Source organism: Bos javanicus, chromosome 2, assembly GCF_032452875.1.
Source record: "Bos javanicus breed banteng chromosome 2, ARS-OSU_banteng_1.0, whole genome shotgun sequence".
Classification (NCBI taxonomy): Eukaryota; Metazoa; Chordata; class Mammalia; order Artiodactyla; family Bovidae; genus Bos; species Bos javanicus.
Window position 1 is genome coordinate 103,639,922 of NC_083869.1, and position 26,889 is coordinate 103,666,810.

Below are 26,889 nucleotides of genomic sequence, written 5' to 3' on the forward strand. Positions count from 1 at the left end.
TCCAGGCAGGGGCCATGAAGAGGGAGCATCTGTGTGAAACTGTTTTTAATTTCTATGGCCTGAAGCTGGATTTTTGGTGTAATTCAAGTCTGAGAGAATTCAGATAGAAAGCAAAGCAGCAATGACTCGTTCACCTCTTGTCTTAATCTGGCTTTAAAAATGAAATCTTATATTTGTCATTATTTTAAATGTATCCAAATGATTATTATATCCTTAATTCATATCTGTCAGTGATCCACTCTAACAAAGTTGTAAATGTGGCAGAAAGTGAGATGAGAGGAAGGCAGTGAATAGTCATAGACTGTGGTTCTATGGAGCAGGTGAATTTGGGGCTGAGTCTGGTGGGCAAGGTCAAAAGGAAATTTGGGCAGAGGCAACTCTTTCTGGAGAACAGTGACTATCTGTTGCCTACTCATACGCTACTTGATGATTAATATGTATTACGTCTGTAGTTCTAGAATGAGGTAATGTAACTGCCATTGATGATTGATACAACAAAGACTTGTAGGTGTTAATTTGCCGTTCAGTCAGTAGTGACGAAGCTAGAATTTGCATTTAGTTCTGTGTGATCCAAAATCCACATTTTCAAACTATGAACCCTGCCCACATTGCATTTTCATCATGTTCGAAGTGGTGGGTGTTATTGTTTACTTCATCCAAGTCAAGTGTAAGACAAAATTATATTTCAGTTTAATTTTTAGCTAATCTGCCATTTCACCTTAGTTATGTCACTGCTCCTTTCTACTTTTGAAAGTAATGGAGGTAAGTGTGAATCAGAGCGCCATTTATTTTGTTGTCTTTCATGAGTTCTGCAGTGCTGTTAGTGTATCAATAGAATGCCCTTTCATAGTTTGAAGGAGGTGAGCAGTATTGGAGAAAATCTAATGGCTGGGAATCCATCCCTGAAGCACTCCCTTTCTGCCAATTCCTGGACATAACATTAAGTTGGAAGAATTCCATGATAGAGAAAACTTTGAAAAATCAGAAACACTATTTAAAAATTCAAAGGATAAAACCTGCAGACGCTGTGATGGACCCATTCATTGGATGATTTGACTACACATGTGTTTGCTGCTGGGACAGATTTTTTGCCCTTTGAATGAAAACCCCTTTCTACTTTCTTGACTTTGATTACTTTGGTGTTAGGGTCTATGTGATTTAAACTTAGCAGTCATCTCTCAGTGTTTTCATAAGATAAGTCAGTTGCTCAAATCTATTGGGTAAATGGCATAAAGTTTTGGTTTTAGGCTATTACACACTTTAGTCAAAAATCCATGATACTAATGGAATAGGAAAAATCAGTGTTACATACTTTTACCATTTTTGATTAATCTTTCATCAGAGTGCATAAAACATTTTTGATATGTAATGAGAAACAAGAGCAAAAAGAGGCAAGAGACCTTTCAGTAATCTTTATACTCTGTTGAAATATTCATGACCAGCACTAGGATTAGGAGAGTAAGAGGTTTGTCCTTTGCACCTTCATTTGTCTTTTCCTCAGTCCCTCCCATCCAACCTTGTTGCTTTCTTGCTGTTGAGAGCCCCACCTTTTGGCTTGGCTACCAGAACTACCTGTTTTTTTTAGGGTAAACATCCCACACTCCAGAATTTGATCTTCTCCTTTTACTCTGCCAATTCTTAACTGTCCTGTTTTCTCAAAACCCAGTTAAGTGACTAATCTGTTAAATCATTCAATCTGTTAAACTAATTGTATAAACCTGTTTATGAGTAACAGGGACTATCAAGGGATCCTCCTTCCGGAAACCACACAGAAATGAATGACTCTTTAGCTAGAAGCCACCAGAGGAGAAGTTAGTGTATTTTCTTGGCACTATTTAAATCACAAATCTCTTGTCCCCATTACTCTGCCTGAGTATAGGTGGGAGAAACCATTCATAGCCCACAGAAACAGCAAATGAGCAATAAGGAAATTCGGGAAAGGGCTGCTGCTGCTGCTAAGTCACTTCAGTCGTGTCCAACTCCGTGTGACCCGAGACGGCAGCCCACCAGGCTCCCCTGTCCCTGGGATTCTCCAAGCAAGAACACTGGAGTGGGTTGCCATTTCCTTCTCCAATGCATGAAAGTGAAAAGTGAAAGTGAAGTCACACAGTCTTGTCTGACTCTTAGCGACCCCATGGACTGCAGCCCACCAGGCTCCTCTGTCCATGGGACTTTCCAGGCAAAAGTACTAGCGGAAAAGGGCTAGAGGGGCCCTTTTGGCCCTAAATCTACCTAGCACATGGGAGGGACCACTGATGCAGTCATCTAGAGAAGAAAGCAGAAGCTCAGAGCTCGCCCAGCCTTCAGGGGTGTAGTCATGATCTGACTTGCGGAGTGAGTTTACCCGTTTTGTTCATTCTTTCATTCCTTCATTATTTCACAGTTCCTGTGCAACTATTAGGGGTCAGTCATGACATATGGCTAAATGAATGAACAGCTCTGTCATTTTCATGGATGAAAAGATTAGTCAGTTAGCAACAGATTAAAACAAAATTAGGGATTCAGTTTTGTCTTAGATGAAGACATCCTAAGATGCTTTTTTCATCCAAGTGTGAATAATCTTCTATATTTATTTTCTTAAAACCAGGATAAAAGATAAAAAACCAAATTCTAAAAGCTGTATTTTTACAAATATACATCATTTGATTACCAGATAAATGATAGTCTTACATCATGAAGAGCTATCACAGATTTTGGGATAATGACAATAATCAGTATTAACATTTATTGAGTACTAATTATAAGTCAAGCAACTGTGCCGTTTGCTGAGCATGCATTTTTCACATTTACAACTCAAGAAAAAAATCCTATGAGACAGGTTCATTATTGCTTTCTTTTTCCAGGTGAGAAAAGAGATCTTAAAATGCTGATTTCCACACTTAGTATTTAGCGCCTGAATTTGAAGCCAGGAGCAGAGTCTGTAGTCTTTGATTGTCGTCAGCCTTCCTTACTCCAACTTTTATTTTAAAAATTGCAAACCATTTACTTATCATTTACCTAAATTCACTGAATGTTAACATTTTGTTATATTCTCTCTATATATGCACATATTGTTATTATTCAGTTCCCCAGTCATATCCGACTCCTTGTGACCCCATGGACTGTAGCTCACCAGGCCTCCCTGTCGCTTACCATTTCCCAGAGTTTGCCCAAGTTCATGTTCATTGCATCGGTGATGCCATCCAGCCATCTCATTCTCTGACACCCTCTTCTCCTTCTGCTCTCAATCTTTCCCAGAATCGGGGATTTTTCCAACGAGTCGTCTGTTTATATCACATGACCAAAATACTGGAGCTTCAGCTTCAGCATCAGTCCCTCCAGTGAATATTCAGAGTTGATCTCCCTTAAGATTGACTGGTTTGATCTCCTTGTTGTCCAAGGGACTTTCAGGAGTCTTCTCCAGCACCACAGTTCAAAGGTATCAGTTCTTTGGCTCTCTGCCTTCTTTACACTCCAGCTCTTACAACCATACCTGACCACTGGGAAGACCATAGCATTGACTATATGAATTTTGTCAGCAGAATAATGTCCTTGATTTTCAACACACTGTCTAAGTTTGTCATAGCTTTCTTGCCAAGAAGCAATTGTCTTCTCATTCCATGGCTGCGGTCATCATCTGCAGTGATTTTGGAGCCCAAGAAGAGGAAATCTGTCACTAGTTCCACATTTTCCTCTTCTATTTGTCATGCAGTAATGGGGCCAGATGCCATGATCTTAGGTTTTTTTAATATTTAGTTTTAAGCTGGCTCTTTCACTCTCCACCTTCACCCTCATCAAGAGGCTCTTTTGTTCCTCTTCGCTTTCTGCCATTAGAGAGGTATCATCCGTATATCTGAAGTTGTTGAAGTTTCTCCTGCTTATCTTGATTGCAGCTTGTAACTCATCCAGCCCAGCATTTCTCACAATGTACTCAGCATACAGGTTAAACAAACTGGGTGACAGCAGACAGCCCTATTGTACTCTTTTCCCAATCTTGAACCAATCAGTTGTTCCGTACAGGATTCTAACTGTTGCTTCTTGAACTGCATACAGGTTTCTCAGGAGACAGGTAAGATGGTTTGGTATGCCCATCTCTCCAAGAGCTTTCCACAGTTTGTCATGATCCACACAGTCAAAGGCTTTAGCGTAATTGATGAAACAGAGATAGATGTTTTTCAGAAATTCCCTTGCTTTCTCTCCAGCGAATGTTGGAAATTTATCTTTAGTTCCTTTTCCTTTTCTAAACCCAATGAGAACATCCGGAAGTTCTTGGTTCACATAATGCTAAAGCCTAGCATGAAAGATTTTAAGCATGACCTTACTAGCATGGGAGAAGAGTACAATTGTCTAATGGTTAGCATGTTCTTTGGTATTACCCATCTTGGGAATTGGGATGAGGACTGACCCCTTCCAGTCCTGTAGCCACGGTTGGGTCTCCCAGATTTGCTGACAAAATGAATGCAAAACCTTGATGTCATCATCCTTTAGGGATTTGAATAGTTCTGGAATTTCATCACATCCACTAGCTTTATTAACAGCAGTACTTTATAAGGCCCACTTGACTTTGTACTCCAGAATGTCTGGCTCTGGGTGACTAACCACACCATCATAAGTAATCTGGTTCATTAAGATATTTTTTTATACAGTTTTTCCATGTATTCTTTCCATCTCTTCTTGATCTCTTTAGTGCCTATTAGGTCTCTACCATTTTTATCCTTTACTGGGCCCTTCTTTGGGCAGAATGCTCCCTTGATATGTGTCTCTGTTTATAGATAATACATATATTATGTATATGTGTATTTTGGAAAAATCTTTTGACAATAACTTGCAGAAAAATTGTATCTTTAAGAATAATTGTATTCCTCTATCTAGGACCAAACGTTACATTTGGTTGCCATATTACTTTAGTTCTTTTAAGCTGAAAGAGTCTTCCTATCTTTCTTTGTTTTTTGAGATATTGATATTTTTGAAGATACTGAGCCATTTATCTTACAATATAAATTTATCTGATTGTTTTCTTATTATTAGAATCAAGTTAAACATTTTTATCAAGAATACTGTGTAGATAATGTGTACCTCCCATTACTTTTCTTTAAAAAGCAACATAATGCCAACTTATCTGGTTAACCTCAAGATCACTGGGTTGTAAAGATATCCTTTTCCCTCTTTCTTTGATCCTCAAACTGCACCAAATTTGGACAATGGAAACTCTTCCAAGCTAGTGCCTATGTTCATTTGAAACATATGTATTAGTGTTTGAGCATTTTGTTGCTTTTTTCCTCAACAATTATATTGTACTTTTCCTACCCTGGGCCTGTTATTAACCATTTCTTCAAGAAGTGTTCATTTGTTTTATCAGGAATGATATTAGAAACCAAGACTTGGGTTCCAATGTATTCTTTGACACAAGACAGTTACCAAAAACAGTTTTTTATTTCCTTTTAAAAAATTTATTTATTTTAAAGCACATAACATAAAGTTTACTATTGTAACTATTTTTAAGTGTGCAACAATTAGGGTTGTCATTGACTTTAGACCTTTTAAGAGGACCTAGAACATATATCGGAGAAGGCAATGGCACCCCACTCCAGTACTCTTGCCTGGGAAATCCCATGGACGGAGGAGCCTGGGAGGCTACAGTCCATGGAGTCGCCAAGAGTCAGACACAACTGAGCGACTTCACTTTCATTTTTCGCTTTCATGCATTGGAGAAGGAAATGGCAACCCACTCCAGTGTTCTTGCCTGGAGAATCCCAGGGACAGAGGAGCCTGGTGGGCTTCCGTCTACGGGGTCCCACAGAGTTGGACACGACTGATGCAACTTAGCAGCAGTAGCAGCAGTAGAACATATATGAATATAAATACAAATATGTGTGTATATGTATTATTTATATTATCTTAAATTATAAATTTATATGGCTTTTCCTCCCCTTCCCCCATCCATATTTGTAACTTACTTTTCTCACAATGAGAAGCTTGGTTGTGAACAATTTATTAATTGCTTTCTTCTATATTACACTTCCCAAGTGGGTCTGAGGTAAAGAATCCTCCTGACAATGCAGAAAATGTGGGTTTGATCCCTGGGTCAGCGAGGTTCCCTGGAGGAGGAAATGGCAACCCACTCCAGTATTCTTGCCTGAAAAATCCCATGGACAGAGAAGCCTGGCAGGGTACAGTCTGTGGGGTCACGAAGAGTCAGACACGACTGAGCACACACACATATTACACACAAAATAGTTTCAGTTACCACATCATATGTTTACCAACAAAAAATGTACTGTTTAACAGTTTTGCTTGTTTTTAGAATACATTTCACTAAAAAGGTGTAAAAACTAATTTCACTAAGAGTATACGGCCAGAGTACCATGTTCAAAAATTATTTAAATTATAAGCTCTGACTTTCATAATTGTCAACTGTTCATTTTCTTTTTTAATTTGATTTGATTTTTTGAACTGAAAAAACATTTTCATGATTCAAAAGTTATTCCCACAGAGCCTATATTGTGTAATTCATTCATTCATTAATTCACAATGAGGACCAGGTTTAGTTCTAGGCATTGAAACATAGCACTGAGTTGGGGAGCAAGATCTCTGCCTAGTTATGGATGGTCAACAGGAAACAAGGAAAGAAGTTGATTCCAGCAATTCTTACATTCAATGGAGAAAATCTGGAGAAAATCTGGATAAGTTGATAAGATAGAAACTAAGAATTGGAACAGAAAAAGCCTCTTCAGGTTGAGAAACTCAGAGATACCCTTTTGAAGTGGAGTAATCAGGCTTCCAAGCAGAGTAACTCAAAATACTCTAAGGCAACAGTGGTGAATGAGAGAAGAATAATGAGAGCGGTGAATGAGAGAAGGAGGAGAGCCAGGAAACTGTCCTGATGCCTCAGGGAGGGATGGAAAGGCTGTGGTAGACACTTAAGGTTTTATTCTGACAGTCACAGGAAGCCAGATAAATTGTGAAAGCAGAGGGGTGTAAGATCTGGCTAATTTTGAAAGGTCACTCTAGTCACTATGTGAAGAACAGATCACAAGTGTGCAGAGGTGGAAATATGTAGGCTTAGGTTCAACAGCAGGAGGCCCCTGGCTCAGACTGAGGCAGTAACAGAAAAGACTGAGAAAAGTGGCTAGAGGCAGGATATATTTATTACAGAGTGTCCTGGAGAGGAAAAAAAAAAACACATTATTTTGGCAATTTAATCAGAATGTTCTAGTTATAAGAAAATGAATTTTTTGTATTAAGATTTACGGAAGATAAATTTAAAAAGCTTTTCTGACTCGGAAACAATTATAAAGAATTTTTTTTTTCCTGCTCTGTACCAATTGGGAGAAAATTGGTGCCATGGTGTTTCATTGTGTATTTCCTACAAATAAGAATGTTCTCTTATATAACTATAATGTAATCATCAAATGAGGAACTAATATTGCTTTACTATGATACTCCAATTCTCAGACACCATTTAAGTTTTGCCCCAATAACATTCTTCTGTACAGAATATCCAAGTCAGAATTCCACGTTGGATCTAGTTGTCATATATCCACTGTGGTTGTTGTTCAGTTGCTAAGTCTTGTCTAACTCTATGCAACCCAATGGACTGCAGCACGCCAGGCTCCTCTGTCCTCGTCTGTCTCCTGGAGTTTGCTCAGATTCATGTCCATTGAGTTGGTGATGCTAGCTAACCATCTCATCCTCCGTCATCCCGTCCCCTTCTCCTCCTGCCTTCAATCTTCTCCAGCATTAGGGTTTTTTCCAGTGAGTTGGCTCTTTGCATCAGGTGGCCAAATTATTGGAGCTTCAGCTTCAGCAACAGTCCTTCCAAAGGATATTCAGGGTTGATTTCTTTTAGGATTGACTGGTTTGATCTCCTTGAAGTCCAAGGGACTCTCAAAAGTCTTCTCCAACATCACAGTTCAAAAGCATCAATTCTTTGGCACTCAGCTTTCTTTATGGTCCAACTCTCACGTTTATACATGACTACTGGAAAAACCGTAGCTTTGACTAGATGGACTTCTGTTGGTAAAGTAATATCTCTGCTTTTTAATATGCTGTCTAGGTTTGTCATAGCTTTTCTTCCAAAGAGCAAGCATCTTTTAATTTCATGGCCGCAATCACCATCTGCAGTGATTTTAGAGCCCAAGAAAATGAAGTCTGTCACTGTTTCCACTGTTTCCCCATATTTGCCATGAAATGATGGGACCAAACACCATGATCTTAATTTTTTGAACGTTGAGTTTTAAGCCAGCTTTTTCATTCTACTCTTTTACCTTTGTCAGGAGTCTCTTTAGTTCCTCTTCGCTTTCTGCCATAAGGGTGGTATCATCTGCATATCTGAGGTTATTGATATTTCTCTTGGCAATCTAGATTCCATCTTGAGCTTTATCCAGCCTGGCATTTCACATGATGTACTCTGCATATAAGTTAAATAAGCAGGGTGACAATATACAGCCTTTATGTACTCCTTTCCCAATTTGGAACCAGTCCATTGTTTCATGTTTGGTTCTGTTGCTTCTTGACTTGCATACAGATTTCTCAGGAGGCAGGTAAAGTGGTCTGGTATTCCCATCTCTTTAAGAATTTTCCACAGTTTGTTCCAGTTTGCTCCAGCATAGAAACTCCCATTTATATGATAATTTTATATTTGAAAAGGATGCCAAGAACACTCCATGGGAAAAGGATAGTCTCCTCAATAAATGTTGTTGGTAAAACTAGACAATCACCTACAAAAGAATGAAATTAGACCTTTGTCACAAAAATTAACAAAAACTAATGGACTCAAGACTTAAATTCAAGACCTGAAATTATAACTTGTAGAAGAAAATAGGGAAACAGTTCCTTAATATTGGCTTTAGCAACAATTTTTTTAATATGACAGCAAAAGCACAAAAGCAAAAATAAACAAATAGAATTACATAAAACCCAAACTATTTCTGTACAGCAAAAGAAACAAAAATAAAAAGGCAACCTATGAAATAGGGGAAAATATCTGCAAATCATCTGTATGACAAGGAGTTAAATGTTGAAAATATGTAAGGAATGCACAAAAAGGTGAAAGTGAAAGTCACTCACTCATGTCTGACTCTTTGCAATCCTATGGACTGTACCTGCCAGGCTTCTCTGTCCATGGAATTCTCCAGGCAAGAATACTGGAGTGGGTTGCCATTCCTTGCTCCAGGGGATCTTCCCCACCCAGGGATCCAATCTGGGTCTCTCACATTGCAGGCAGATTCATTGCCATCCGAGCCACTGGGAAGCCCTGAGCATTTGTTTACAAGTGAAAGTGAAACTTGATAACAAGAAAGCAAATCTATTTTAAGAATGACCAGAGAAACTGAATAGATATTTTCCTACAGATGTACAAATGACCAACATGTTCATGAAGAGATCTTCAACGTCACTAATCATCAGGGCAATGCAAATCAAAATCACAAGGAGACCACCTCACTGTTAGAATGGCTATCAATGAAAAGCTAAATGATAACTGTTGGCTAGAATGTGGAGAAAAGAGAAACTTGTGTACTATTTGTGAGAACAAATGGTGTTCTTAGATGCTTTTGATGACTATAAACTAATTATTTCATACAAAGTTGGTCAAAATAAGTTTGTCTGATGTTTTCTCATGATTAGATTTTCAGGTTTTGAGTTGTGGCATTAATATCATGAAAAAGAAGTCATTTGCTTTTCATTGCATTCTATCAGGAGGGGTGTAATTTTTATTTATCTAACTTCTAGTGCTACTTACATTAATCCTTCACTTCAGGTAGTATCTGCCAGACTTCTTTAGTGTAAATATAAGCTTACTATGGATGGAGAAATATAATCTCCATCCATGGGATTTTCCAGGCAAGAATACTGGAGCGGGTTGCCATTTCCTTCTCCAGGAGATCTTCCTGATCCAGGGATTGAACCCAATGTGTCTCCCTCATTATATGCAGACGCTTTACCGTCTGAGCCACCAGGGAAGTCATAAATATAACACAAGCAGATAACTTCTTCAACTCACTTGGATTCTATCACCTAGCTCTAGAAAACCACCCATTCTCCATATGGGTGCCCTCCTCCTTACCTGTTTGGATTCCAACACCCTGTAATGGGTTAGTCTTGTATGGACACCAACTCAGACTTTGATACTCTAAACGAAGTCAGTGATGCTAATCCCTCCAGCTTCTTCAGCTGTGAGCACCATATCCAACTTGACCAGACTCCATCACTATGAGTCAGTCATTCCCACCCTCCAGATCATGTAGGCACTGTCCTCCCTTGGGGCTCCATATGGAGTTGACCTCTTCATGGACATCCTTCTGACTCAGCTTAGGGTTTACTTCCCCGCTCTGGACTACCATTCCTCATGAGAACACACTGGTCACACTGCTCAGGCTCCTCTAAAATGCCCTAGAGGGCTCTGTATTTGCATAGGTGCCTCTCCCCGCACTCAGGCTCCAGCACCCTGTTGTGGGTAGTTGTACATGGGGATATCCTCATCTCCTTCTTAGGCTTTAGCAAGCTGCTCTGAGCCACCGTGGCTGCCACCTGCCCTAGAACACACAACTGCCTTGTTCGGCTTCACCTAATGCTGCTGCTGCTGCTAAGTCGCTTCAGTTGTGTCCAACTCTGTGCGACCCCATAGACGGCAGCCCACCAGGCTTCCCCGTCCCTGGGATTCTCCAGGCAAGAACACTGGAGTGCATTGCCATTTCCTTCTCCAATGCATGAAAGTGAAAAAATAAAGTGAAGTCACTCAGTCGTGTCCAACTCCTAGTGACTCCATGGACTGCAGCCCACCAGGTCCCTCCGTCCATGGGATTTTCCAGGCAGGAGTACTGGAGTGGGTTGCCATTGCCTTCTCTGGCTTCACCTAATAGTGCTCAGCTAAAATTGATCAGGAAGGAAAAAGGAGAGGGAAGGGAAGGGGAAGAATAAGAGAGAGAGATAGAGTATTTTGGAAAAATATTCTGAAGCTGGGTAATATCACACAGAGAAGGGCGATTTAAAAAAATCACATCCTAGAACAATCGAGTTCACAATGATTCCAAGGCTAATAACATAGAACAAAATGTGTGAAATTGAGGAGTATCATGATTTAACTGAGAAAAACCTCTGAAATTAAGCAAAAATCTTGGAGACAGTATATCTAATGCTTTCAATTAAACTTTAAAAGAGATTTTGTATAATTTAAAAAACACAATTTGCAAACTTTCAAAATAGTGTCTATTAAGCAATGAACATCTTTATTTTCTAACTAACGTGCTATGATTTTAAGAAAAAGTAGAAACACTTTTGGAATGCTTGCATTTTTCCAGAGGAAACCTAAGAGGAAAATAAATGTCAGTCTGATATAAAAACTGAGGAGTTTGGGCAACTGTTAAGGAGAAAAACACCAGAACCTATTACTTTTATTACCAATAAAATAAAGCATCATTTTTAGAATCAGAATACCCTCTCCATAATTGTAAATGTCACTTTTCTTTACTGTGTACTTTGTGTTTATACAAAGTCATTTGTAATGGCAGAAAGTGTCATTTCCGAATGTCCCAGCAATTCTAGGTACAAACATAACAAGATATATTTAAGAAAAGAGTTTCTTTCTGTATTCCAGAATTTTCTTTCACTCAATGAAATAATTAAGATTTGGGACATGACTAAAATGTGAAAGTAAAGAGAAAAAAAATACCACAATTTGGAAGTTATTTGTAAGTTGGCATAGAAAAGAATTAAACCAATAGTTTTGACTTGGAAAATTCTTTCTTGGTAATTAAATTCATATTCTCCAGGTCTGTCAAGCTCTGAGAGTAAAAAAAAATAGCATAAAATAAAACCAGCATGCAGAGCATTACTACAAATTTCAAAAGATTCTTATTTCAGATATATATAAGCCATATGAAGTAGAGAACTTAAAAAGTGATTTGAGGGACTTCCCTGGCAGTCCAGTGGTTAGAACTCAATGCTTTCACTGCCTGAGTTCAGTCCCTAGATAGGGAACTGAGATCTTGTGGCCTGGCCAAAAATAAATAAATAGATAAAATTAAAAAGTAAAAGAAGTGATTTGAATAATTTAAAACACATAACCTCAGATTTTTGGTATTTGTTCAGAATTCTACATTATTAGCGTAATCACCTTCTTAATTTTGCAGGCATTAGAAGTAACTCTGTTCCTAAAGCGTGATAGGCCTTCAGGGTCTTCAAACTACGCAGATGCTTCAGGGCTCATGGGCAAAATGCTCAATAGCATAAAGTGAACATCTCTTTCCTCTAGATACCTGTAAGATCCCAGTCTCAGAAAACTGCCATAATCTTCCTTAAAGTGTTAGCTGAGAGATGGGAGGCTTTAACAGAGTATCAGAGAGAAGGATAATAATTCAGGGTAAAAGGATATTTTTGATTAGCTTCCTTGATGACTCAGATGGTGAAAAAGCCACCTGCAATGTGGAAGACCTGGGTTCAATCCTGGGTTGGGAACATTCCCTGGCGGAGGAAATGGCAACCCACTCCAATATTCTTGCTTGGAGAATCCCCATGGACAGAGGAGCCTGGCAGGCTACAGTCCATGGGGTCCCAAAGAGTCAGACACAACTGAAGGACTAAGCACAAGCCCTCAGGGTTAACTAGAAAAGGGCCTGAGATGAGGATCCTTGTGCAGGGGGGAAAGCTAGAAGATCCAAGCCTTCCTTCCTGAGGGTCTTGCTCCTCTGGACATCAAGACTAACTAGGTCAGGGTCATGGCCGCTGACCACAGTAAAAGAGATGATTCAGTGACTCCCCTACACACATTCCCTTATGCCCCATTCTGTAGTGATAGCCTTACCTCCTCGCAATGTTCAGGGTTAACTTCCCTCACTGGTGTGTGATATTCTTTGGTCGCCTACTGACCTTCTGGCACAAGAAGTGTCCATGTAGCATCCAGTGCTTTAGGTTTAGAGTGAACCTTATGATGTCCTCCTGGTGGAAGCAATTCCCCTCCAGGAAGCAGAGACTAAAGTTGTTTGTTGATTACTGGGAGTGATGGCAAATGGGGTCATTCCTACTTCTATCCCTTAAGTGCTGGACCGATATTTTCTAGCTCCTAGGGACACAGAATCAATGCAGTAGCCAAAAATAGGTTATAGGTTAAATTCTTTTGCTGTGTCCTAAAGGATAGTGCCCCATTCTCACAAAATGTCATCTCCAGGCTGGTGTTTCAGCTATGTCTTTAAAAAGTCATTCTACTTCTTGTCCTACCTGTAGCTTCTGGATGGTGCAGTGTATGGCATGATCTGTAGACCCCAGGTCTATGTGTTCACCATTGCACCTCTTTGACTGTAAAGTACATCCCTTGATTCCAAGTAATGTTACGCAGGATTACTTAATGAACTAGACTGATGCTGGCCGAGGCACCGTAGATAGTAAAAGCAAGTCCATCTATGGAAGACATATCGATCCTGATCAGGGTAAATGATTGCTCCTTGCAGGATGGAGGTGTCCATCTTAGAATTTATTGCTGGTCTTGTCTTGGGAAGGAGGCAAATTCCTAGGCACTCCCAAGCCAAGTGGCTTCAAGTATTGTCCCAAGGATAGAACACTACTCCAGAAGAGGTTGCAATCGTGAGCTGTTACCAGCAACACCTACAGCAGCCAGTAAAAGAGATTTCCAAGCATCTGGACCTTTTAGCTCATCACATCATCTCATGATAAATAGGGGTAGTATTCTGAGATGGCCGCAGAGACCAGCCTGGTAAAGTAATTGAGTGAAGCATGGCCAACTTGAGAGCTAACGCCCAGTGGAAAAGGGAATTGCCAGTGTATTATTGCCAACACTGTTGCCAGATCTTCTAATTTCTCATGAGAATCTGAAAATCCAGATTTATTTTCATGCAAAATCTCTCAATTCTTAAATATTGATAATCATATCATCAGTTTTGCTAATAGAAAACAGATGGAATATCCAAATTAGCATAACTGGAGGAGGGAGAATGGTGGAGAGTGAATCTACAGGAGCATGTAGAAGATATCCAGGACAATGACCAATTCAGAATTTTAAAAAGCATTTTGGGTCAATAGCATGACGCACTCTCTTAGTCTGCTTGGGCTTCCATAACAAAATATCATAGACTGGTTGGCTTAAAAAATAGCAATTTATTTTCTCATGGGCTTGGAGGCTGCAAGTCTGAGATCATGGTGCTAGCATGGTTGGTTTCTGGTGAGGGGTGTATTCCTGGTTTGCAGTCAACCATCTTCTCACTGTATCTTTATTGGGTCTTTATTTCCTTGGGGTGTGCACATGAAGAAAGAGAGAGAACTAAAGGAGGGTGGGCTTTCTCATGTCTCTTTTGATAAGGAAAAGTTATGTTTTTCCTTATAAATGCATTTTTCCCAGAACATGCTAATTAATCTTACAGGATCAGAGCCCCACCCTTATGACTGCGTTTCTTCATTGGAGAAGGGAATGGCAGCCCACTCCAGTGTTCTTGCCTGGAGAATTCTATGGACAGAGGAGCCTGGCCAGCTACATCTGAGGGGTCACAGAGTCAGACATGACTGAGCAACTAACACATATACACTTCGTCACTTCTTCATCTCCAAATACAGCTACGTTGGGGGTTAGAGCTTTAACACATGAATTTGGGTAGCGAGGGGTACAGAAACATTCAGTCCATAACAGGTATCAAATAAAAAACTCAGATAAAATAAAACAAACAAAATGTGAATTCCAGCCAGCGTTAGAACACCAGTGTTTGATATAGTCATTGAACACCAGGGACCTCTGATATAACAGCAGCTAACTGCTTACATACAAGGTTGGCTCTAAGTCTGTTGCATTTGTGTGTGTCCCGAGCTGTGAGTCAGTTAAACAGTATGTGGATCACAACATTTGATTTACTGTTAAATTGATTACCCCAAGTTTTCACCTGTAAAAAGAAATAATGAGAAATCTGGGAAAATTGTAGAACTGAAATATGTTGCTGTGCTTTTCACTTGAGATGAATTTTCTGGTTCAACAAGTATTGACCTAGTAATTTTCTTGCTCTTTTTGATTTCAAATTGAGCTCCACATTCTAAAGCAATAAGCAGAGGAACAGAAAACTAAAAACAATGTAGAACTGAAAATAGATATCAGGCATGGTGTCTTGATCAGTGCCAGAATATGCTAAGATGTCTCCAAAATTTCTCTGTCCACAGTGGGTAGAAAAAGTGCACTGAAGAATCAGGAGAGGACTCCCTTGGCAGGCTAGTGGCTAATGCTCTGAGCTTCCACTGCAGTGGGCACAGTTTCCATCCCTGATGAAGGAACTAAGATCCAGCATGCTGCTCGAGGCTCACCTCAAAGAAAATAAATGAGTAAATAAATAAAAGGAGAATGTTTAAAAAAAAAAAAAAAGATGTCTTAGCTGCTGTATTTTAATATAACTCTCAACCAAAAACCACAAAGGGGCCAAAGAACTGAAAATGTCCTCCAGCAGCCAATACATGGATATCAAATTGTGGTCCACAGATAAACAACTTCAGCATCATCTGAGAACTTGCTAGAAACACAAAATTTAGCCCCATGAAGACACATGAATCAGAAACTCTGGGGATAAGGCTCAGTAGTTGTTTTAACAAGTCCTCCGGGTGATTCTGTTGCATCCAGCATTTAAAGAAATTTAGCTGTATATTGGGCTTCCAAGGGGGCTCAGTGGTAAAGAATCTGCCCACAATGTGGAAGACTTGGGTTCGATCCCTGGGTCAGGAAGATCCCCTGGAGGAGGTTATAGCAAACCACTCCAGTAATTTTTCCTGGAGAATCCTATAGACAGAGGAGCCTGGCAGGCTGCAGTCCATAGGGTCGCACAGAGTCAGACACGACTGAAGCAACTAAGCAACAGCAGCAGCAGCTCTATATTAACAAGTTGATGGAAGGAAGTGGACCTGGGAGGAGAAAGAGAAGGCATTGGCATTTCACTGTGTCTACAGTGTCCCAGGCATTGTATTAGGAGACCCAGTGACAGCATCAGAATATGAGACCAAGTCCATCCAACTCCAAAGACCATGTGCTGATTCCATTCACTCAAAATTTCTCCTTAAAATACATATTAACTATCTCTCTCTACTGGGCCAAGTTCTTCATAAGTGTTATCTTCTTTGATCTTTACAAAGATTCCTAAGAACTCTTGTATATTATTCCCATTTTACAGGCCAAGTAAATCAGGATACAGAAGTTAAATCATTTTCTCATTGTGGCATAGCTGGTCAGGGGCATAGATGAGATTTACACTCAATTCAGAATATCATAAAGCCCATGTTCTCAACTTACATTCCTATACCCAACTGTTTCCTTAGTTTGTTAAATCTTCCTTGGGTCGCCTCTGCCTACCTACTCATCATTTGTTCTCTGTGTTAGAAAATTCAATCTTTCTCAACTTGCTTGCCACATCTGAAGCACAAAACACAGGAAATTATTTGAGAGGATATTCTCTCAATTATTCAAAGGATGGCCCTTAACTAGTGCCAGGGGAGATGCATGGGTTGGGGCGGAAGAGCCAATTCATTACACACAATGGAAGCTTTTGGCATCAGCACACTTGATTCTCTCAACAAAACCCCGTTGGAGCAAGCCTAGAAGCCAGATGGAAAAGTATTATTATTAACCCATCTGGCAATTCACTTTACTCTTTTTCCCAAACTTCTCTTTGAATATCTTCCTTCAGTCAGAAAACTTGCCAAGAGAAAGCATGAAATAGTTGAGAAGAATTTCAAATGCAATACCTCTGGTAGATAGACATGCCTCACTTGATAATTCACTTCCATACCCTGGATTCTGTTTCTTCAACAGAAAGTGTTGTCTCTATTCATGAATGTTCAAGACCATTCTGTCCAGCTCTAACATTCTATGGTTTATGAAAAGAAATTAAGCACTTCTGTCCAATCACCCTTCTTAATTCCAAAGAGAGGGGGAAAAAAAAAAAAAAGGGAATATGCTTGTCTTTCTTGTAAGTATATGTGCATCTTTACATGTAATCACTTGGGACTTTTTGGATATCACTGTATGTGGTTTTCTTGATAGTGAGGGTTCAGGGCACATTATCCCTAAAGGTCCATATAGTCAAAGGTCCATATATGGTCTTTCTGGTAGTCATGTACGAATTTGGGATTTGGACCATAAAGAAGGCTGAGCATCCAAGGATTGATGTTTTTGAATTGTGTTGCTGGAGAAGACTCTTGAGAGTCCCTTGGATTGCAAGGAGATCAAATAAGTCAATCCAAAAGGAAATCAACCCTGAATATTTCATTGAGAGGACTGATGCTGAAGGTTCAATACTTTGGCCACTTGATGCAAAGAGCAGACTCATTGGAAAAGACTGATGCTGGGAAAGATTGAAATGGCAACCCACTCCAGTGTTCTTGCCTGGAGAATACCAGGGACGGGGGAGCCTGGTGGGTCTATGGGGTCGCACAGAGTCAGACATGACTGAAGCGACTTAGCAGCAGCAGGGAAAGATTGAAGGCAAAAGGAGAAGAGGATGGCAGAGGATGAGATGGTTAGATAGCATCACCAACTCAATGAACATGAATTTAAGCAAACTCTGGGAGATAGTGGAGGACAGAGGAGCCTGGCTTGCTGCAGTCCATGGGGGTCTCAAAGAGTTGGACACGACTTAGAGACTGACCAACAGCAACTCCCCAGATATGGCACCCTTGGCTTATTGAATATTTTAAGCTCAAAGTATATGAAAAAATAAGAGATGTAAGATAGTGACTCTGACTTCCCTTTCCTCCCCTTCTTCCCTGAAACAAAACCATCAGGTGAAGGATGGCCTCCAGGTGTCCAGAAGAAAGGAGCCACCTTACCTTTGAAGATAAGGGACCAGGAGGAATTCTAACAAGTTTCACTCTGTTACCCCCAATTCACTACATTCTCCTCATACATCTTAACCTATGTTATTCCTCTGCAACTGTCCTCTTTCTATAAAATCAGTATAAAAATATACAGGTTTAATTTTGAATCTTCATTTCCTTTTGAAAGCTCCCATGCCACATAAAACTCAAATAAATCTGTATGCTTTTCTCTTGTTCATCCTATCTTTTTTCAGTTTAATTTCAGACCCCGCCTACAACTCTGAGCATCAATGAAAACTTTTTCCTCTCCTAAAATATTCATGATTATTTCCTTGGACAAGTTTATGTAAAGATCTTTGTTTATGAAACATCTACATTTAGAATTCAAGTTAGGATTAAGGGTGAAGGTAAAGGTTACCCTAGTTCTTGAGAAGCCTTTATCATATCTTGAATCCAGCCTGTTTATGGTGACTCCTTTGATTCAGTTCAATTCAATATGATCTGTTTTAGTCTGCAGTGTTTTCCCATGTATATCCCCTGTAAACATTGCATTAACTCATGGAAAACTGGCTAGAAATTCTCTTCCAGTGGAAAAGTTAATGCCATGAGTGACTAGACCTGCTAATTAATAATTTTAGAGGTTATGATGGAATATTCCTTAGTAGGAAATTCCATTTTGTCTTGAGCAATATGTATGTTTAAAGCTTTTCATATCTCTAAAAATTAGATTTTGGGTTGACTTTTTAAAAAATATCTTCCCCAGAAACAGAATAGTTAGATATATTGCCTTTTATAATCTCATCATTTATCTAGTCCATACATCCATCAAATTAAAAAAAATTCTTTATAAAGAAAATCCAAAATATACTAATCAAGCAAATGTAGGCAAGTGTTGTAGAGGATTAGTCAAAGTAAGACCTGGAGAATACTCCAAATCTCTTTAACTGGGTTGTTTGTAGGTTCATCAGAAGGGAATTTAAATGGCCAAAGGGAGATGGCAGAGAAAAGTCCCCTAATGCTTAACTGCTTCCAGCTGCTATCTTAGCATCCAGCCAATAAAGATTTATAAACAGTACATTCTTTGTTTCATGCTGAGGTCCCTCAGTATGCAAAAAAAAAGATAAAATTCGACATGGTTGCTTTCAGCCTAAGACAAACTAATAATCTATGGAAGACAAAGAATGAGAAAGTACCACTCAGAAAGAATTAGTATCAGAATTAAATGGAGTAATCTCTTACAGCCATCCTGATGCTAATCAGCCATAATTTTGTTGTTGTTCAGTCCGACTCTTTGTGACCCCGTGCCTGCAGCACGCCAGCCAGGCTTTCCTGTCCTTCTCCATCTCCCAGAGTGTGCTTAAACTCATGTCCATTGAGTTGGTGATGCCATCCAACCATCTCATCCTCTGTCGTCCCCTTCTCCTCCTGCCTTCAATCTTTCCCAGCATCAGGGTCTTTTCCAGAGAGTCGGCTCTTCACATCAGGTGGCCAAAGTACTGGAGCTTCAGCCTCAGTGTCAGTCCCTCCGATAAATATTCAGAATTGATTTCCTTTAGGATTGATTGGGACTGATTGGTTTGATCTCCTTGCAGTCTAAGGAACTCTCAAGAGTCTTCTCCAACACCAGTTTGCTAACAAATACTTCTGCTAAAGCATTTAATCTGTACAAATATAATCAATAAAAGTATACTTTTTTTCCCCTAAAGTTGCAAATGTATTGATTTGCCAAAATTTGCTAAAGCTCTCCTAAATAAAATCAGTGCTCCTTCTCTTTTTAAGAATTGGGAGCAAACAACCTTTCAGACATGATTAACTGTGAGAGCCAAATTTTATAGATGTGAATACTAGGCATAGGCATATCATAGGTGTATACAGTTCCATTGTGATTAAGTAAAATCAGCAAAATTTGTTTCACATGTAGAAGATTAAGCTTCATTATAATTGGGTTAAATGATAGCTAGACATAAATAGCTACTTTTTAACTTTAATTACCACTGTTGGTATTTTACTATTGTTCTACATAAAGTCTGTTGTCTAATTTTGGCACTTGTTCCTTCATTTACTCACTCAGTAGTGTTTAACACTTTCCAAGTGCCATGCACTGTGTTAGACAATGAGAGTACAAACAATAGTGTAGTCAAGATCCCTGACTTCTGCATTTAAGTTGGGGAGACAAACAGAAAGACAAACACACTATTAACTAAGACTGCTGACTTTCAAACAGAGTTTCAGGATGAAAAGGAGTCAGCACTGTGATGAACTAAGGAAAGAACCTTTCAGGCAACCAGATATGACAAAGGCTCTTGTGACTAGACTTAGGTAAAGGAGGGAGGTGGGAGGAACGCTGTAAGATATGGGCAAGTTTCGATTTTACTGCAATACAATAGGCAGTCACTGAAAGGTTTCTATCCAAAGAGTATCTGGAGATAACCTCTGTTTAACCATGATTGTTTAGCAGCTATGTGGAGAATGGGTTTGAGAGACACTTTATTTCAAAAAAGTAATGATACAGATTCGATGAATATTTTAGTGATTCAGGTGGGGAATGTTGAAAAAGATAAATTTTGCAGATAGGAACACAGTATTTGTTCAGGATGGCCCCCAGATTTCTGACTTTAGTAATTAGATAGAAAATGATCCTACCAGGTCCCGAGGTTGTGACTATCAGGTCAAGATAAGGCAGATGAGAGTGGAGATATCTAGAATGCCATTTTGGATGAGTTATTCAACTTGAGATAACAGTAGGCAGTTGGTTGTTCAAGTCTGAGGCTCAGAATCAAAGTCCAGACTAGAGATATAAATGTAGAAATTGTCAGTATATAGATAATATTTAAATTTATGTGACTAGCAGAGATGAGCTAGGGTGAAAACACAACAAAGAGGAAAGAGGGAACAGAAAGGAGTCCAAATATTAATAAATGTCAGTATTTTTTAGGCCGAAAGAAGGGGGAGAGACCAGAGAATTAGACCAAGCAGGCTGAGCAAAGCTAGAACAGGAGGAGTTGTGAAGAAGTAGATTTGTGAGAGGAGAGTGTACACTTATTTAATATTAAACATGCTAGAAATTCTGGCAGATATAGTTGGAGCAGATACAGTTAGTGCCAACTAGGCCCAATCAAGTTTTTTTCTTCCCACTCATTTGTTATTTATGGTCACTATTAAAGCAAATAGCTTATCCTGTTTACATAGACTAATAAATTACCTGTATTGTCATCACACTTACACACATTCATACAAATCCATGCAGGTTCTGGGCCCTGCCATAATTCAGACTATTTTGCCTCTTCTTCACATACCTTCTCCAAAACTCAAACTCTTTGCTCTACTCATGTGTTCCACCCAGCCAATCTACTCCTTGTTTCGGTCATGATCCCAAATTATAAGACAGCATGCTATTTTTGCTGGCTGAGGAGATCTCTCAAGAGGTGAGGAACAGGTCAAGACTGATGGCATCAAATTTGGACTGCTACTGCTACTGCTAAGTCACTTCAGTCGTGTCCAACTCTGTGCGACCCCATAGACCGCAGCCCACCAGGCTCCGCCATCCCTGGGATTCTCCAGGCAAGAACACTGGAGTGGGTTGCCATTTCCTTCTCCAATGCATGAAAGTGAAAAGTGAAAGTGAAGTTGCTCAATCATGTCTGACTCTTAGCGACCCCATGGACTGCAGCCCACCAGGGTCCTCCATCCATGGGATTTTCCAGGCAAGAGTACTGGAGTGGGGTGCCATTGCCTTCTCCACCCAACTCCCCTTATCCCCTGCTAAAAAACAGCAAACATAAATGTTGCCAAAGAATAGGAGGAGAGACCATTTCAGGATGCATTTTAGTTTAGACTTTGTGTTCTCCCCAGCATGGATTAGAGAAGTCTGTAAAACTCCACCCAGCACAACAGAAAAGATAAAGAAGGCATTTTCACAGATTGGAAGAATGTAAAAGCTTCAGCTTTTGCAAGGATATGTGAAGCAGCAAGTGGGTGGGGGAGAAGACTAGTTCTTATAGAAACAGATGATGAAAACTCTGTATGTTATGTCTGAACTTTGAACAATTGGTTACAGACTGAGAATTCACATCTGTAACATGTCCAGTGTTGGCAAGGGAGTGATTATTTTTTTGTGGATTAGCACGAGAAATGGAAAAACACCAATAGATGACCCACAACTGGAGTGACCTCGGTAGAAGGTGACCTGAATAGGAGCCAGCATGGCCACACTGCCTTAATCACACTCTGCCAAGGACTTCATCAATACTTCAGCAAGAAGGGACAGGCACTGAACTCCAAAAGTAATGGGGAAGAGCTATGGAACAGCAATTCCCTGGGAACTGAAAAACAGTGGAAGCGAAAGGAGAAGCAGAAAAGGGAAGCTGGAGAAGTAAATGACAAAGTTCAAAGTTCAAAATCAGCATCATAATGTTATGTCTTAAAACCATGTTTTGCTGTTGCTTTGTGTGCTACATTTGTCCTAGTTCCAAAGAGATGTATTGTTCTTTAGTCACTAAGTTGTGTCTGACTCTTTTACAATCCCATGGACGATAGCCTGCCAGGCTCCTTGTCCATGGGATTTCCCAGGCAAGAATACTGGGGCAAGTTGCCATTTCCTTCTCCAGGGGATCTTCCTGACCCATGGATCGAAACTGCATCTCCTACATTGGCAGGAGGATTCTTTACTGCTGAGCCACCTGGGAAGCCCAAAGAGGTGTGTAGTTATTTCCAAATTGGGGGTAATGCTTCCTGCTTCTTTCCTTCTCCCCCATATAATCTATCCCTTACATCCTTTGAAGTCAAGGAGACCTAGAGAACCTATGTGGCTAAATACATGACTCAGGGGAAAAAATATAACTTAGCATTACAGTTTATCATTCAAGCACCCAAGCCAATTATATAAATTGATGCTAATGGACTGACTGAGGCTTATTCTCTCCAAGCTCTTGTAGCCACCATTATTACCAGTAATGGACATCCATGCCCTGGCTCTTTAGGGTGTCCTGTTTGAGGGCTTTATCCATAGGTTTGGGCTCCACCTCATCAGCTGTTAAGATGCCAGAGGTATTAGGCCTCCTGCTGGATTCTTCCTCAATCTTGTTCTCTAAAAGAGGAATCAAAAATACACATAAGGAGGATGAGGAGGAATCCAAGGTTAACATATGATAACCTGAGTGAATGACCCAAACCACAGATCCATTTATTATGTCCCTAGGTCCATAGAAAGGAAGTGTCTGGCAGGTCTACTTAAAAACTAGACCAGTGCAGGCTAGGAACAGTGCTTTGTTGGCATAAGATCATGTACTTAATAGAAGAAAGCCTCTCTTGAATAAAAAATAGAGAGTGACATCAACTATTTGTATTATCTAGCTACATTGCTTCAAGTTGAGATTTTTTTCTCCCAAAATCTTTTCTAAATTTTTTGGAATTAATTTGCATTATATTAACAAATGTTCTAACAATAAGCCAGCTCAGTTAAACAATCACATTGAACTATTAGGACAAATACAAACAAATGGAAAACATGTTGATCTTTTTATTAGCTACATAATTTTGTGGACTTTGCTCTTGGCTTTAGAAGGCTGTTAGTAATTTATATCTTAAATGAAGCCCACTGAACAAAGGGGAAAAGAATGGAAAAATGTCTCATGAAGTGAAGTGGTGTTCATAGTTTAGATTTCAAAACAACTTTCTGAATTCATTGTGTGTCTATACTATTTGAACACGTTAATCACGGACTGTCTTATATCTTGTTTTGTGATGTGTATGTGTGTTTGTGTATGTGCGTGTGTGTGTCTTTCTCCATAGCTCTTTCTTTCCCCCTCCCTCCCTCTCTTTCCTAAGCTGAATTCTTGTGATCTTTCTGATTTTGTCAAAACTATAAAAAAGGGAAATGCTCTAAAAGTATATACCTTTTATATAATTTTTTTTTTATTTTTACTAATGACTCAATAAGTATGTAGGTGGAGGATTTGGCTTTGTCTTTAATGATTCATATCTTTAGAATCAGCTGGTTCAGAGTGAAAATGATTGTGGGGGATTATTCTCATTTTCACATATTGAACCTACTATTCCAGAAGTTCTGGGTTAATTCCCAACTTGGCCGCTGACTCATTCAGCTCTATTTTCCCCCACAGGATGTGAGGAGGTGGTCTGTCTGGAGGCCGTGGACATCCCTAAGACATCACCCCACCTAACCCTAGGGCATAGATTGCATTTTCTGCAAAAGAGGATAAAGACTGACCCTTGTATTACTGCTACTCCCTGGAGAAGCTGAAACAATAAACCATTGTAGGAATGGGCATAATCTCTTCCTTCTCTTCAAGGTTGTACAGTTTGCTGCTAACTGGTCTCTCCTGCCCATGGTTCAGTTCATTTAATCACTCTTTCTACAATGAGAGTATTTCTAAAGTTTTATATGTTAGGATTATGCACCTGTGTAGATGAAGAAGTTTTTAGCCCTCGGAAAAGGCAAAAACCTGAGCTAAAAAAAAAGTATGTAGAAAATCTGTATTATAATCTTACAGAGTGACTATGACGGGCTAAATTGTGTCTCCCCCCAGCCACCCTGCAGATTAATATGTTCATGTCCTAATACCCAGTAATTCAGAATGTGACTGTATTTGGAAATAGGACCTTTAAAGAGGGCATTAAGGTCCTGCAGGTGGGCACTAATCCAATGTAACGGATGTCCTTATAAGAAGAGGAAATTTGAACACCCAGAGAGACACCAGAGATGTACCCACAGAGGAGAGGCCAGGTGGAAACAGTGTCAAGATGGCCATTTGTAAGTCAAGGAGAGAGGCCCCAGGGGCAACCTAACCTGCTGGCTCCTTGATCCTGGACCTCCCGCCTCCAGAGCTGGGAAAAGCTTAATTTCCATCGTTTAAGCCACATCAGCTGTAGAATTTGGTTATGACAGCCCTAGTAAACTAATACAGTAGTAGGAACATCTCAGCTTTGAAGTGCTGAAATCTGAGTAGACCTCTTAGCAGTAGTATGCTGCTGCTGCTGCTAAGCCGCTTCAGTTGTGTCCGACTCTGCAACCCCATAAACAGCAGCCCACCAGGCTCCCCCGTCCCTGGGATTCTCCAGGCAAGAACACTGGAGTGGGTTGCCATTTCCTTCTCCAATGCATGAAAGTGAAAAGTGAAAGTGAAGTCGCTCTGTTGTGTCCGACTCTTCTCGACCCCATGGACTGCAGCCCACCAGGCTCCTATGTCCATGGGATTTTCCAGGCAAGAGCACTGGAGTGGGGTGCCATTGCCTTCTCCGTAGCAATAGTGTAACCTTGGGACAATTGTTCAAACTCTCTTAACACCAGTTTTCACATTCGTAACTGAAGTGTAACAATAGCTACCCATTGAGGTTATCTTGAGGGTCAAATCAATGTACGTCAAGTGTCAGAAATAAAGCAGATAGTCAAGAAATATTTTAGGGAGGCTGCAACCTATTGGAGGAAAGGTATGTGGTTTTAGGAAACTAGACTTGTGTTTGAATCCAAGCTCTGCCATTTAGCTAGGCAACCTGAGGCACATTATTTAAAATCTCTAATCCACAGATCATGCATATGAAGCACTTGGAATATATTATCATATACATGTCAACAGATGTTAGTTCTCCTTGGAGATTCTCTTAAGGAGTCGTTATTCCAATTCTTTCTGATTATCAGGTGCTGCTGATGGTAAAGAATCCACCTGCCAGTGCAGGAAATGCAAGAGATGCAGGTTTGATCCCTGTGTCGGGACGATCCCCTGGAGTGGGAAATGGCAACCAGCTCTGGTATCCTGGCCTGGAATATCCTATGGATAGAGGAGCCTGGTGGGCTATAGTCCATGGGATTGGAAAGAGTCAGACCTGACTGAGCACGAACACACACACACACACACACACACACACACACATCAGAATCATATATCGACAGTATATTTGCCATGGGCAGATGAAAAGTGGAGAGTCTAACTGGAAGCATGAAGATGTGATTGCAATATTTCTTGTTTTGACCCTTTACTTACATTCACCACATGATGAACAAAAGCCTGTGGAATGGCCTTTCTGAGAGAAGAGCAATCATACTAGGGTGTAAAAGAGAAGGCTTTACCACCAGGTTGATAAAATGACTATTAATATCCTATCATCTAAGCACCCATGTGAAATTTTGTTAATAAACTCATAATTTCTACTTGAAAAAATGAGTAAGAGTGGGCTGAAATAAATAAATCTACTTCCGTAAGTTACATGTACTCTCTCCAAAAAAGGATAAAAGTTGTTATTAATTTCACCACTAAGAGATATTCTGAAGGAGATCAGCCCTGGGATTTCTTTGAAAGGAATGATGCTAAAGCTGAAACTCCAGTATTTTGGCCACCTCATGCGATGAATTGACTCATTGGAAAAGACTCTGATACTGGGAGGGATTGGGGGCAGGAGGAAAAGGGGACGACAGAGAATGAGATGGCTGGATGGCATCACTGACTCAATGGACGTGAGTCTGAGTGAACTCCGGGTGTTGGTGATGGACAGGGAGGCCTGGCGTGCTGCGATTCATGAGGTTGCAAAGAGTCGGTCACAACTGAGTGACTGAACTGAACTGAAACTGAAGAGATAATCACCATTAATTTGTTATAACTTTCCAGATCTCCGTATCTCTGTATGTATATTTCTATTTACAACTGTACAAATACATTCTATGCATAGTAGTTGGTAACTATTTTTTCCCGCCTGTCTCTGTGTCATTAACCTATTTCCATCTCATTAAATAGTGCACTTAATATTATTTTTCAAAAATGAATGCCGCTGCTGCTGCTAAGTCGCTTCAGTCGTGTCCAACTCTGTGTGACCCCATAGACGCCAGCCCACCAGGCTCCCCCATCCCCGGAATTCTCCAGGCAAGAACACTGGAGTGGGTTGCCATTTCCTTCTTCAATGCATGAAAGTGAAAAGTGAAAGTGAAGTCACTCAGTCGTGCCCGACTCTTATCGACCCCATGGACTGCAGCCCACCGGGCTCCTCTGTCCATGGGATTTTCCAGGCAAGAGTACTGGAGTGGGCTGCCATTGCCTTCTCTGAAATGAATGCTAGTCCATGGTTAAGTATACCAACATTTTAAAACAAATCATTCTCATCTGTCATTTAGAC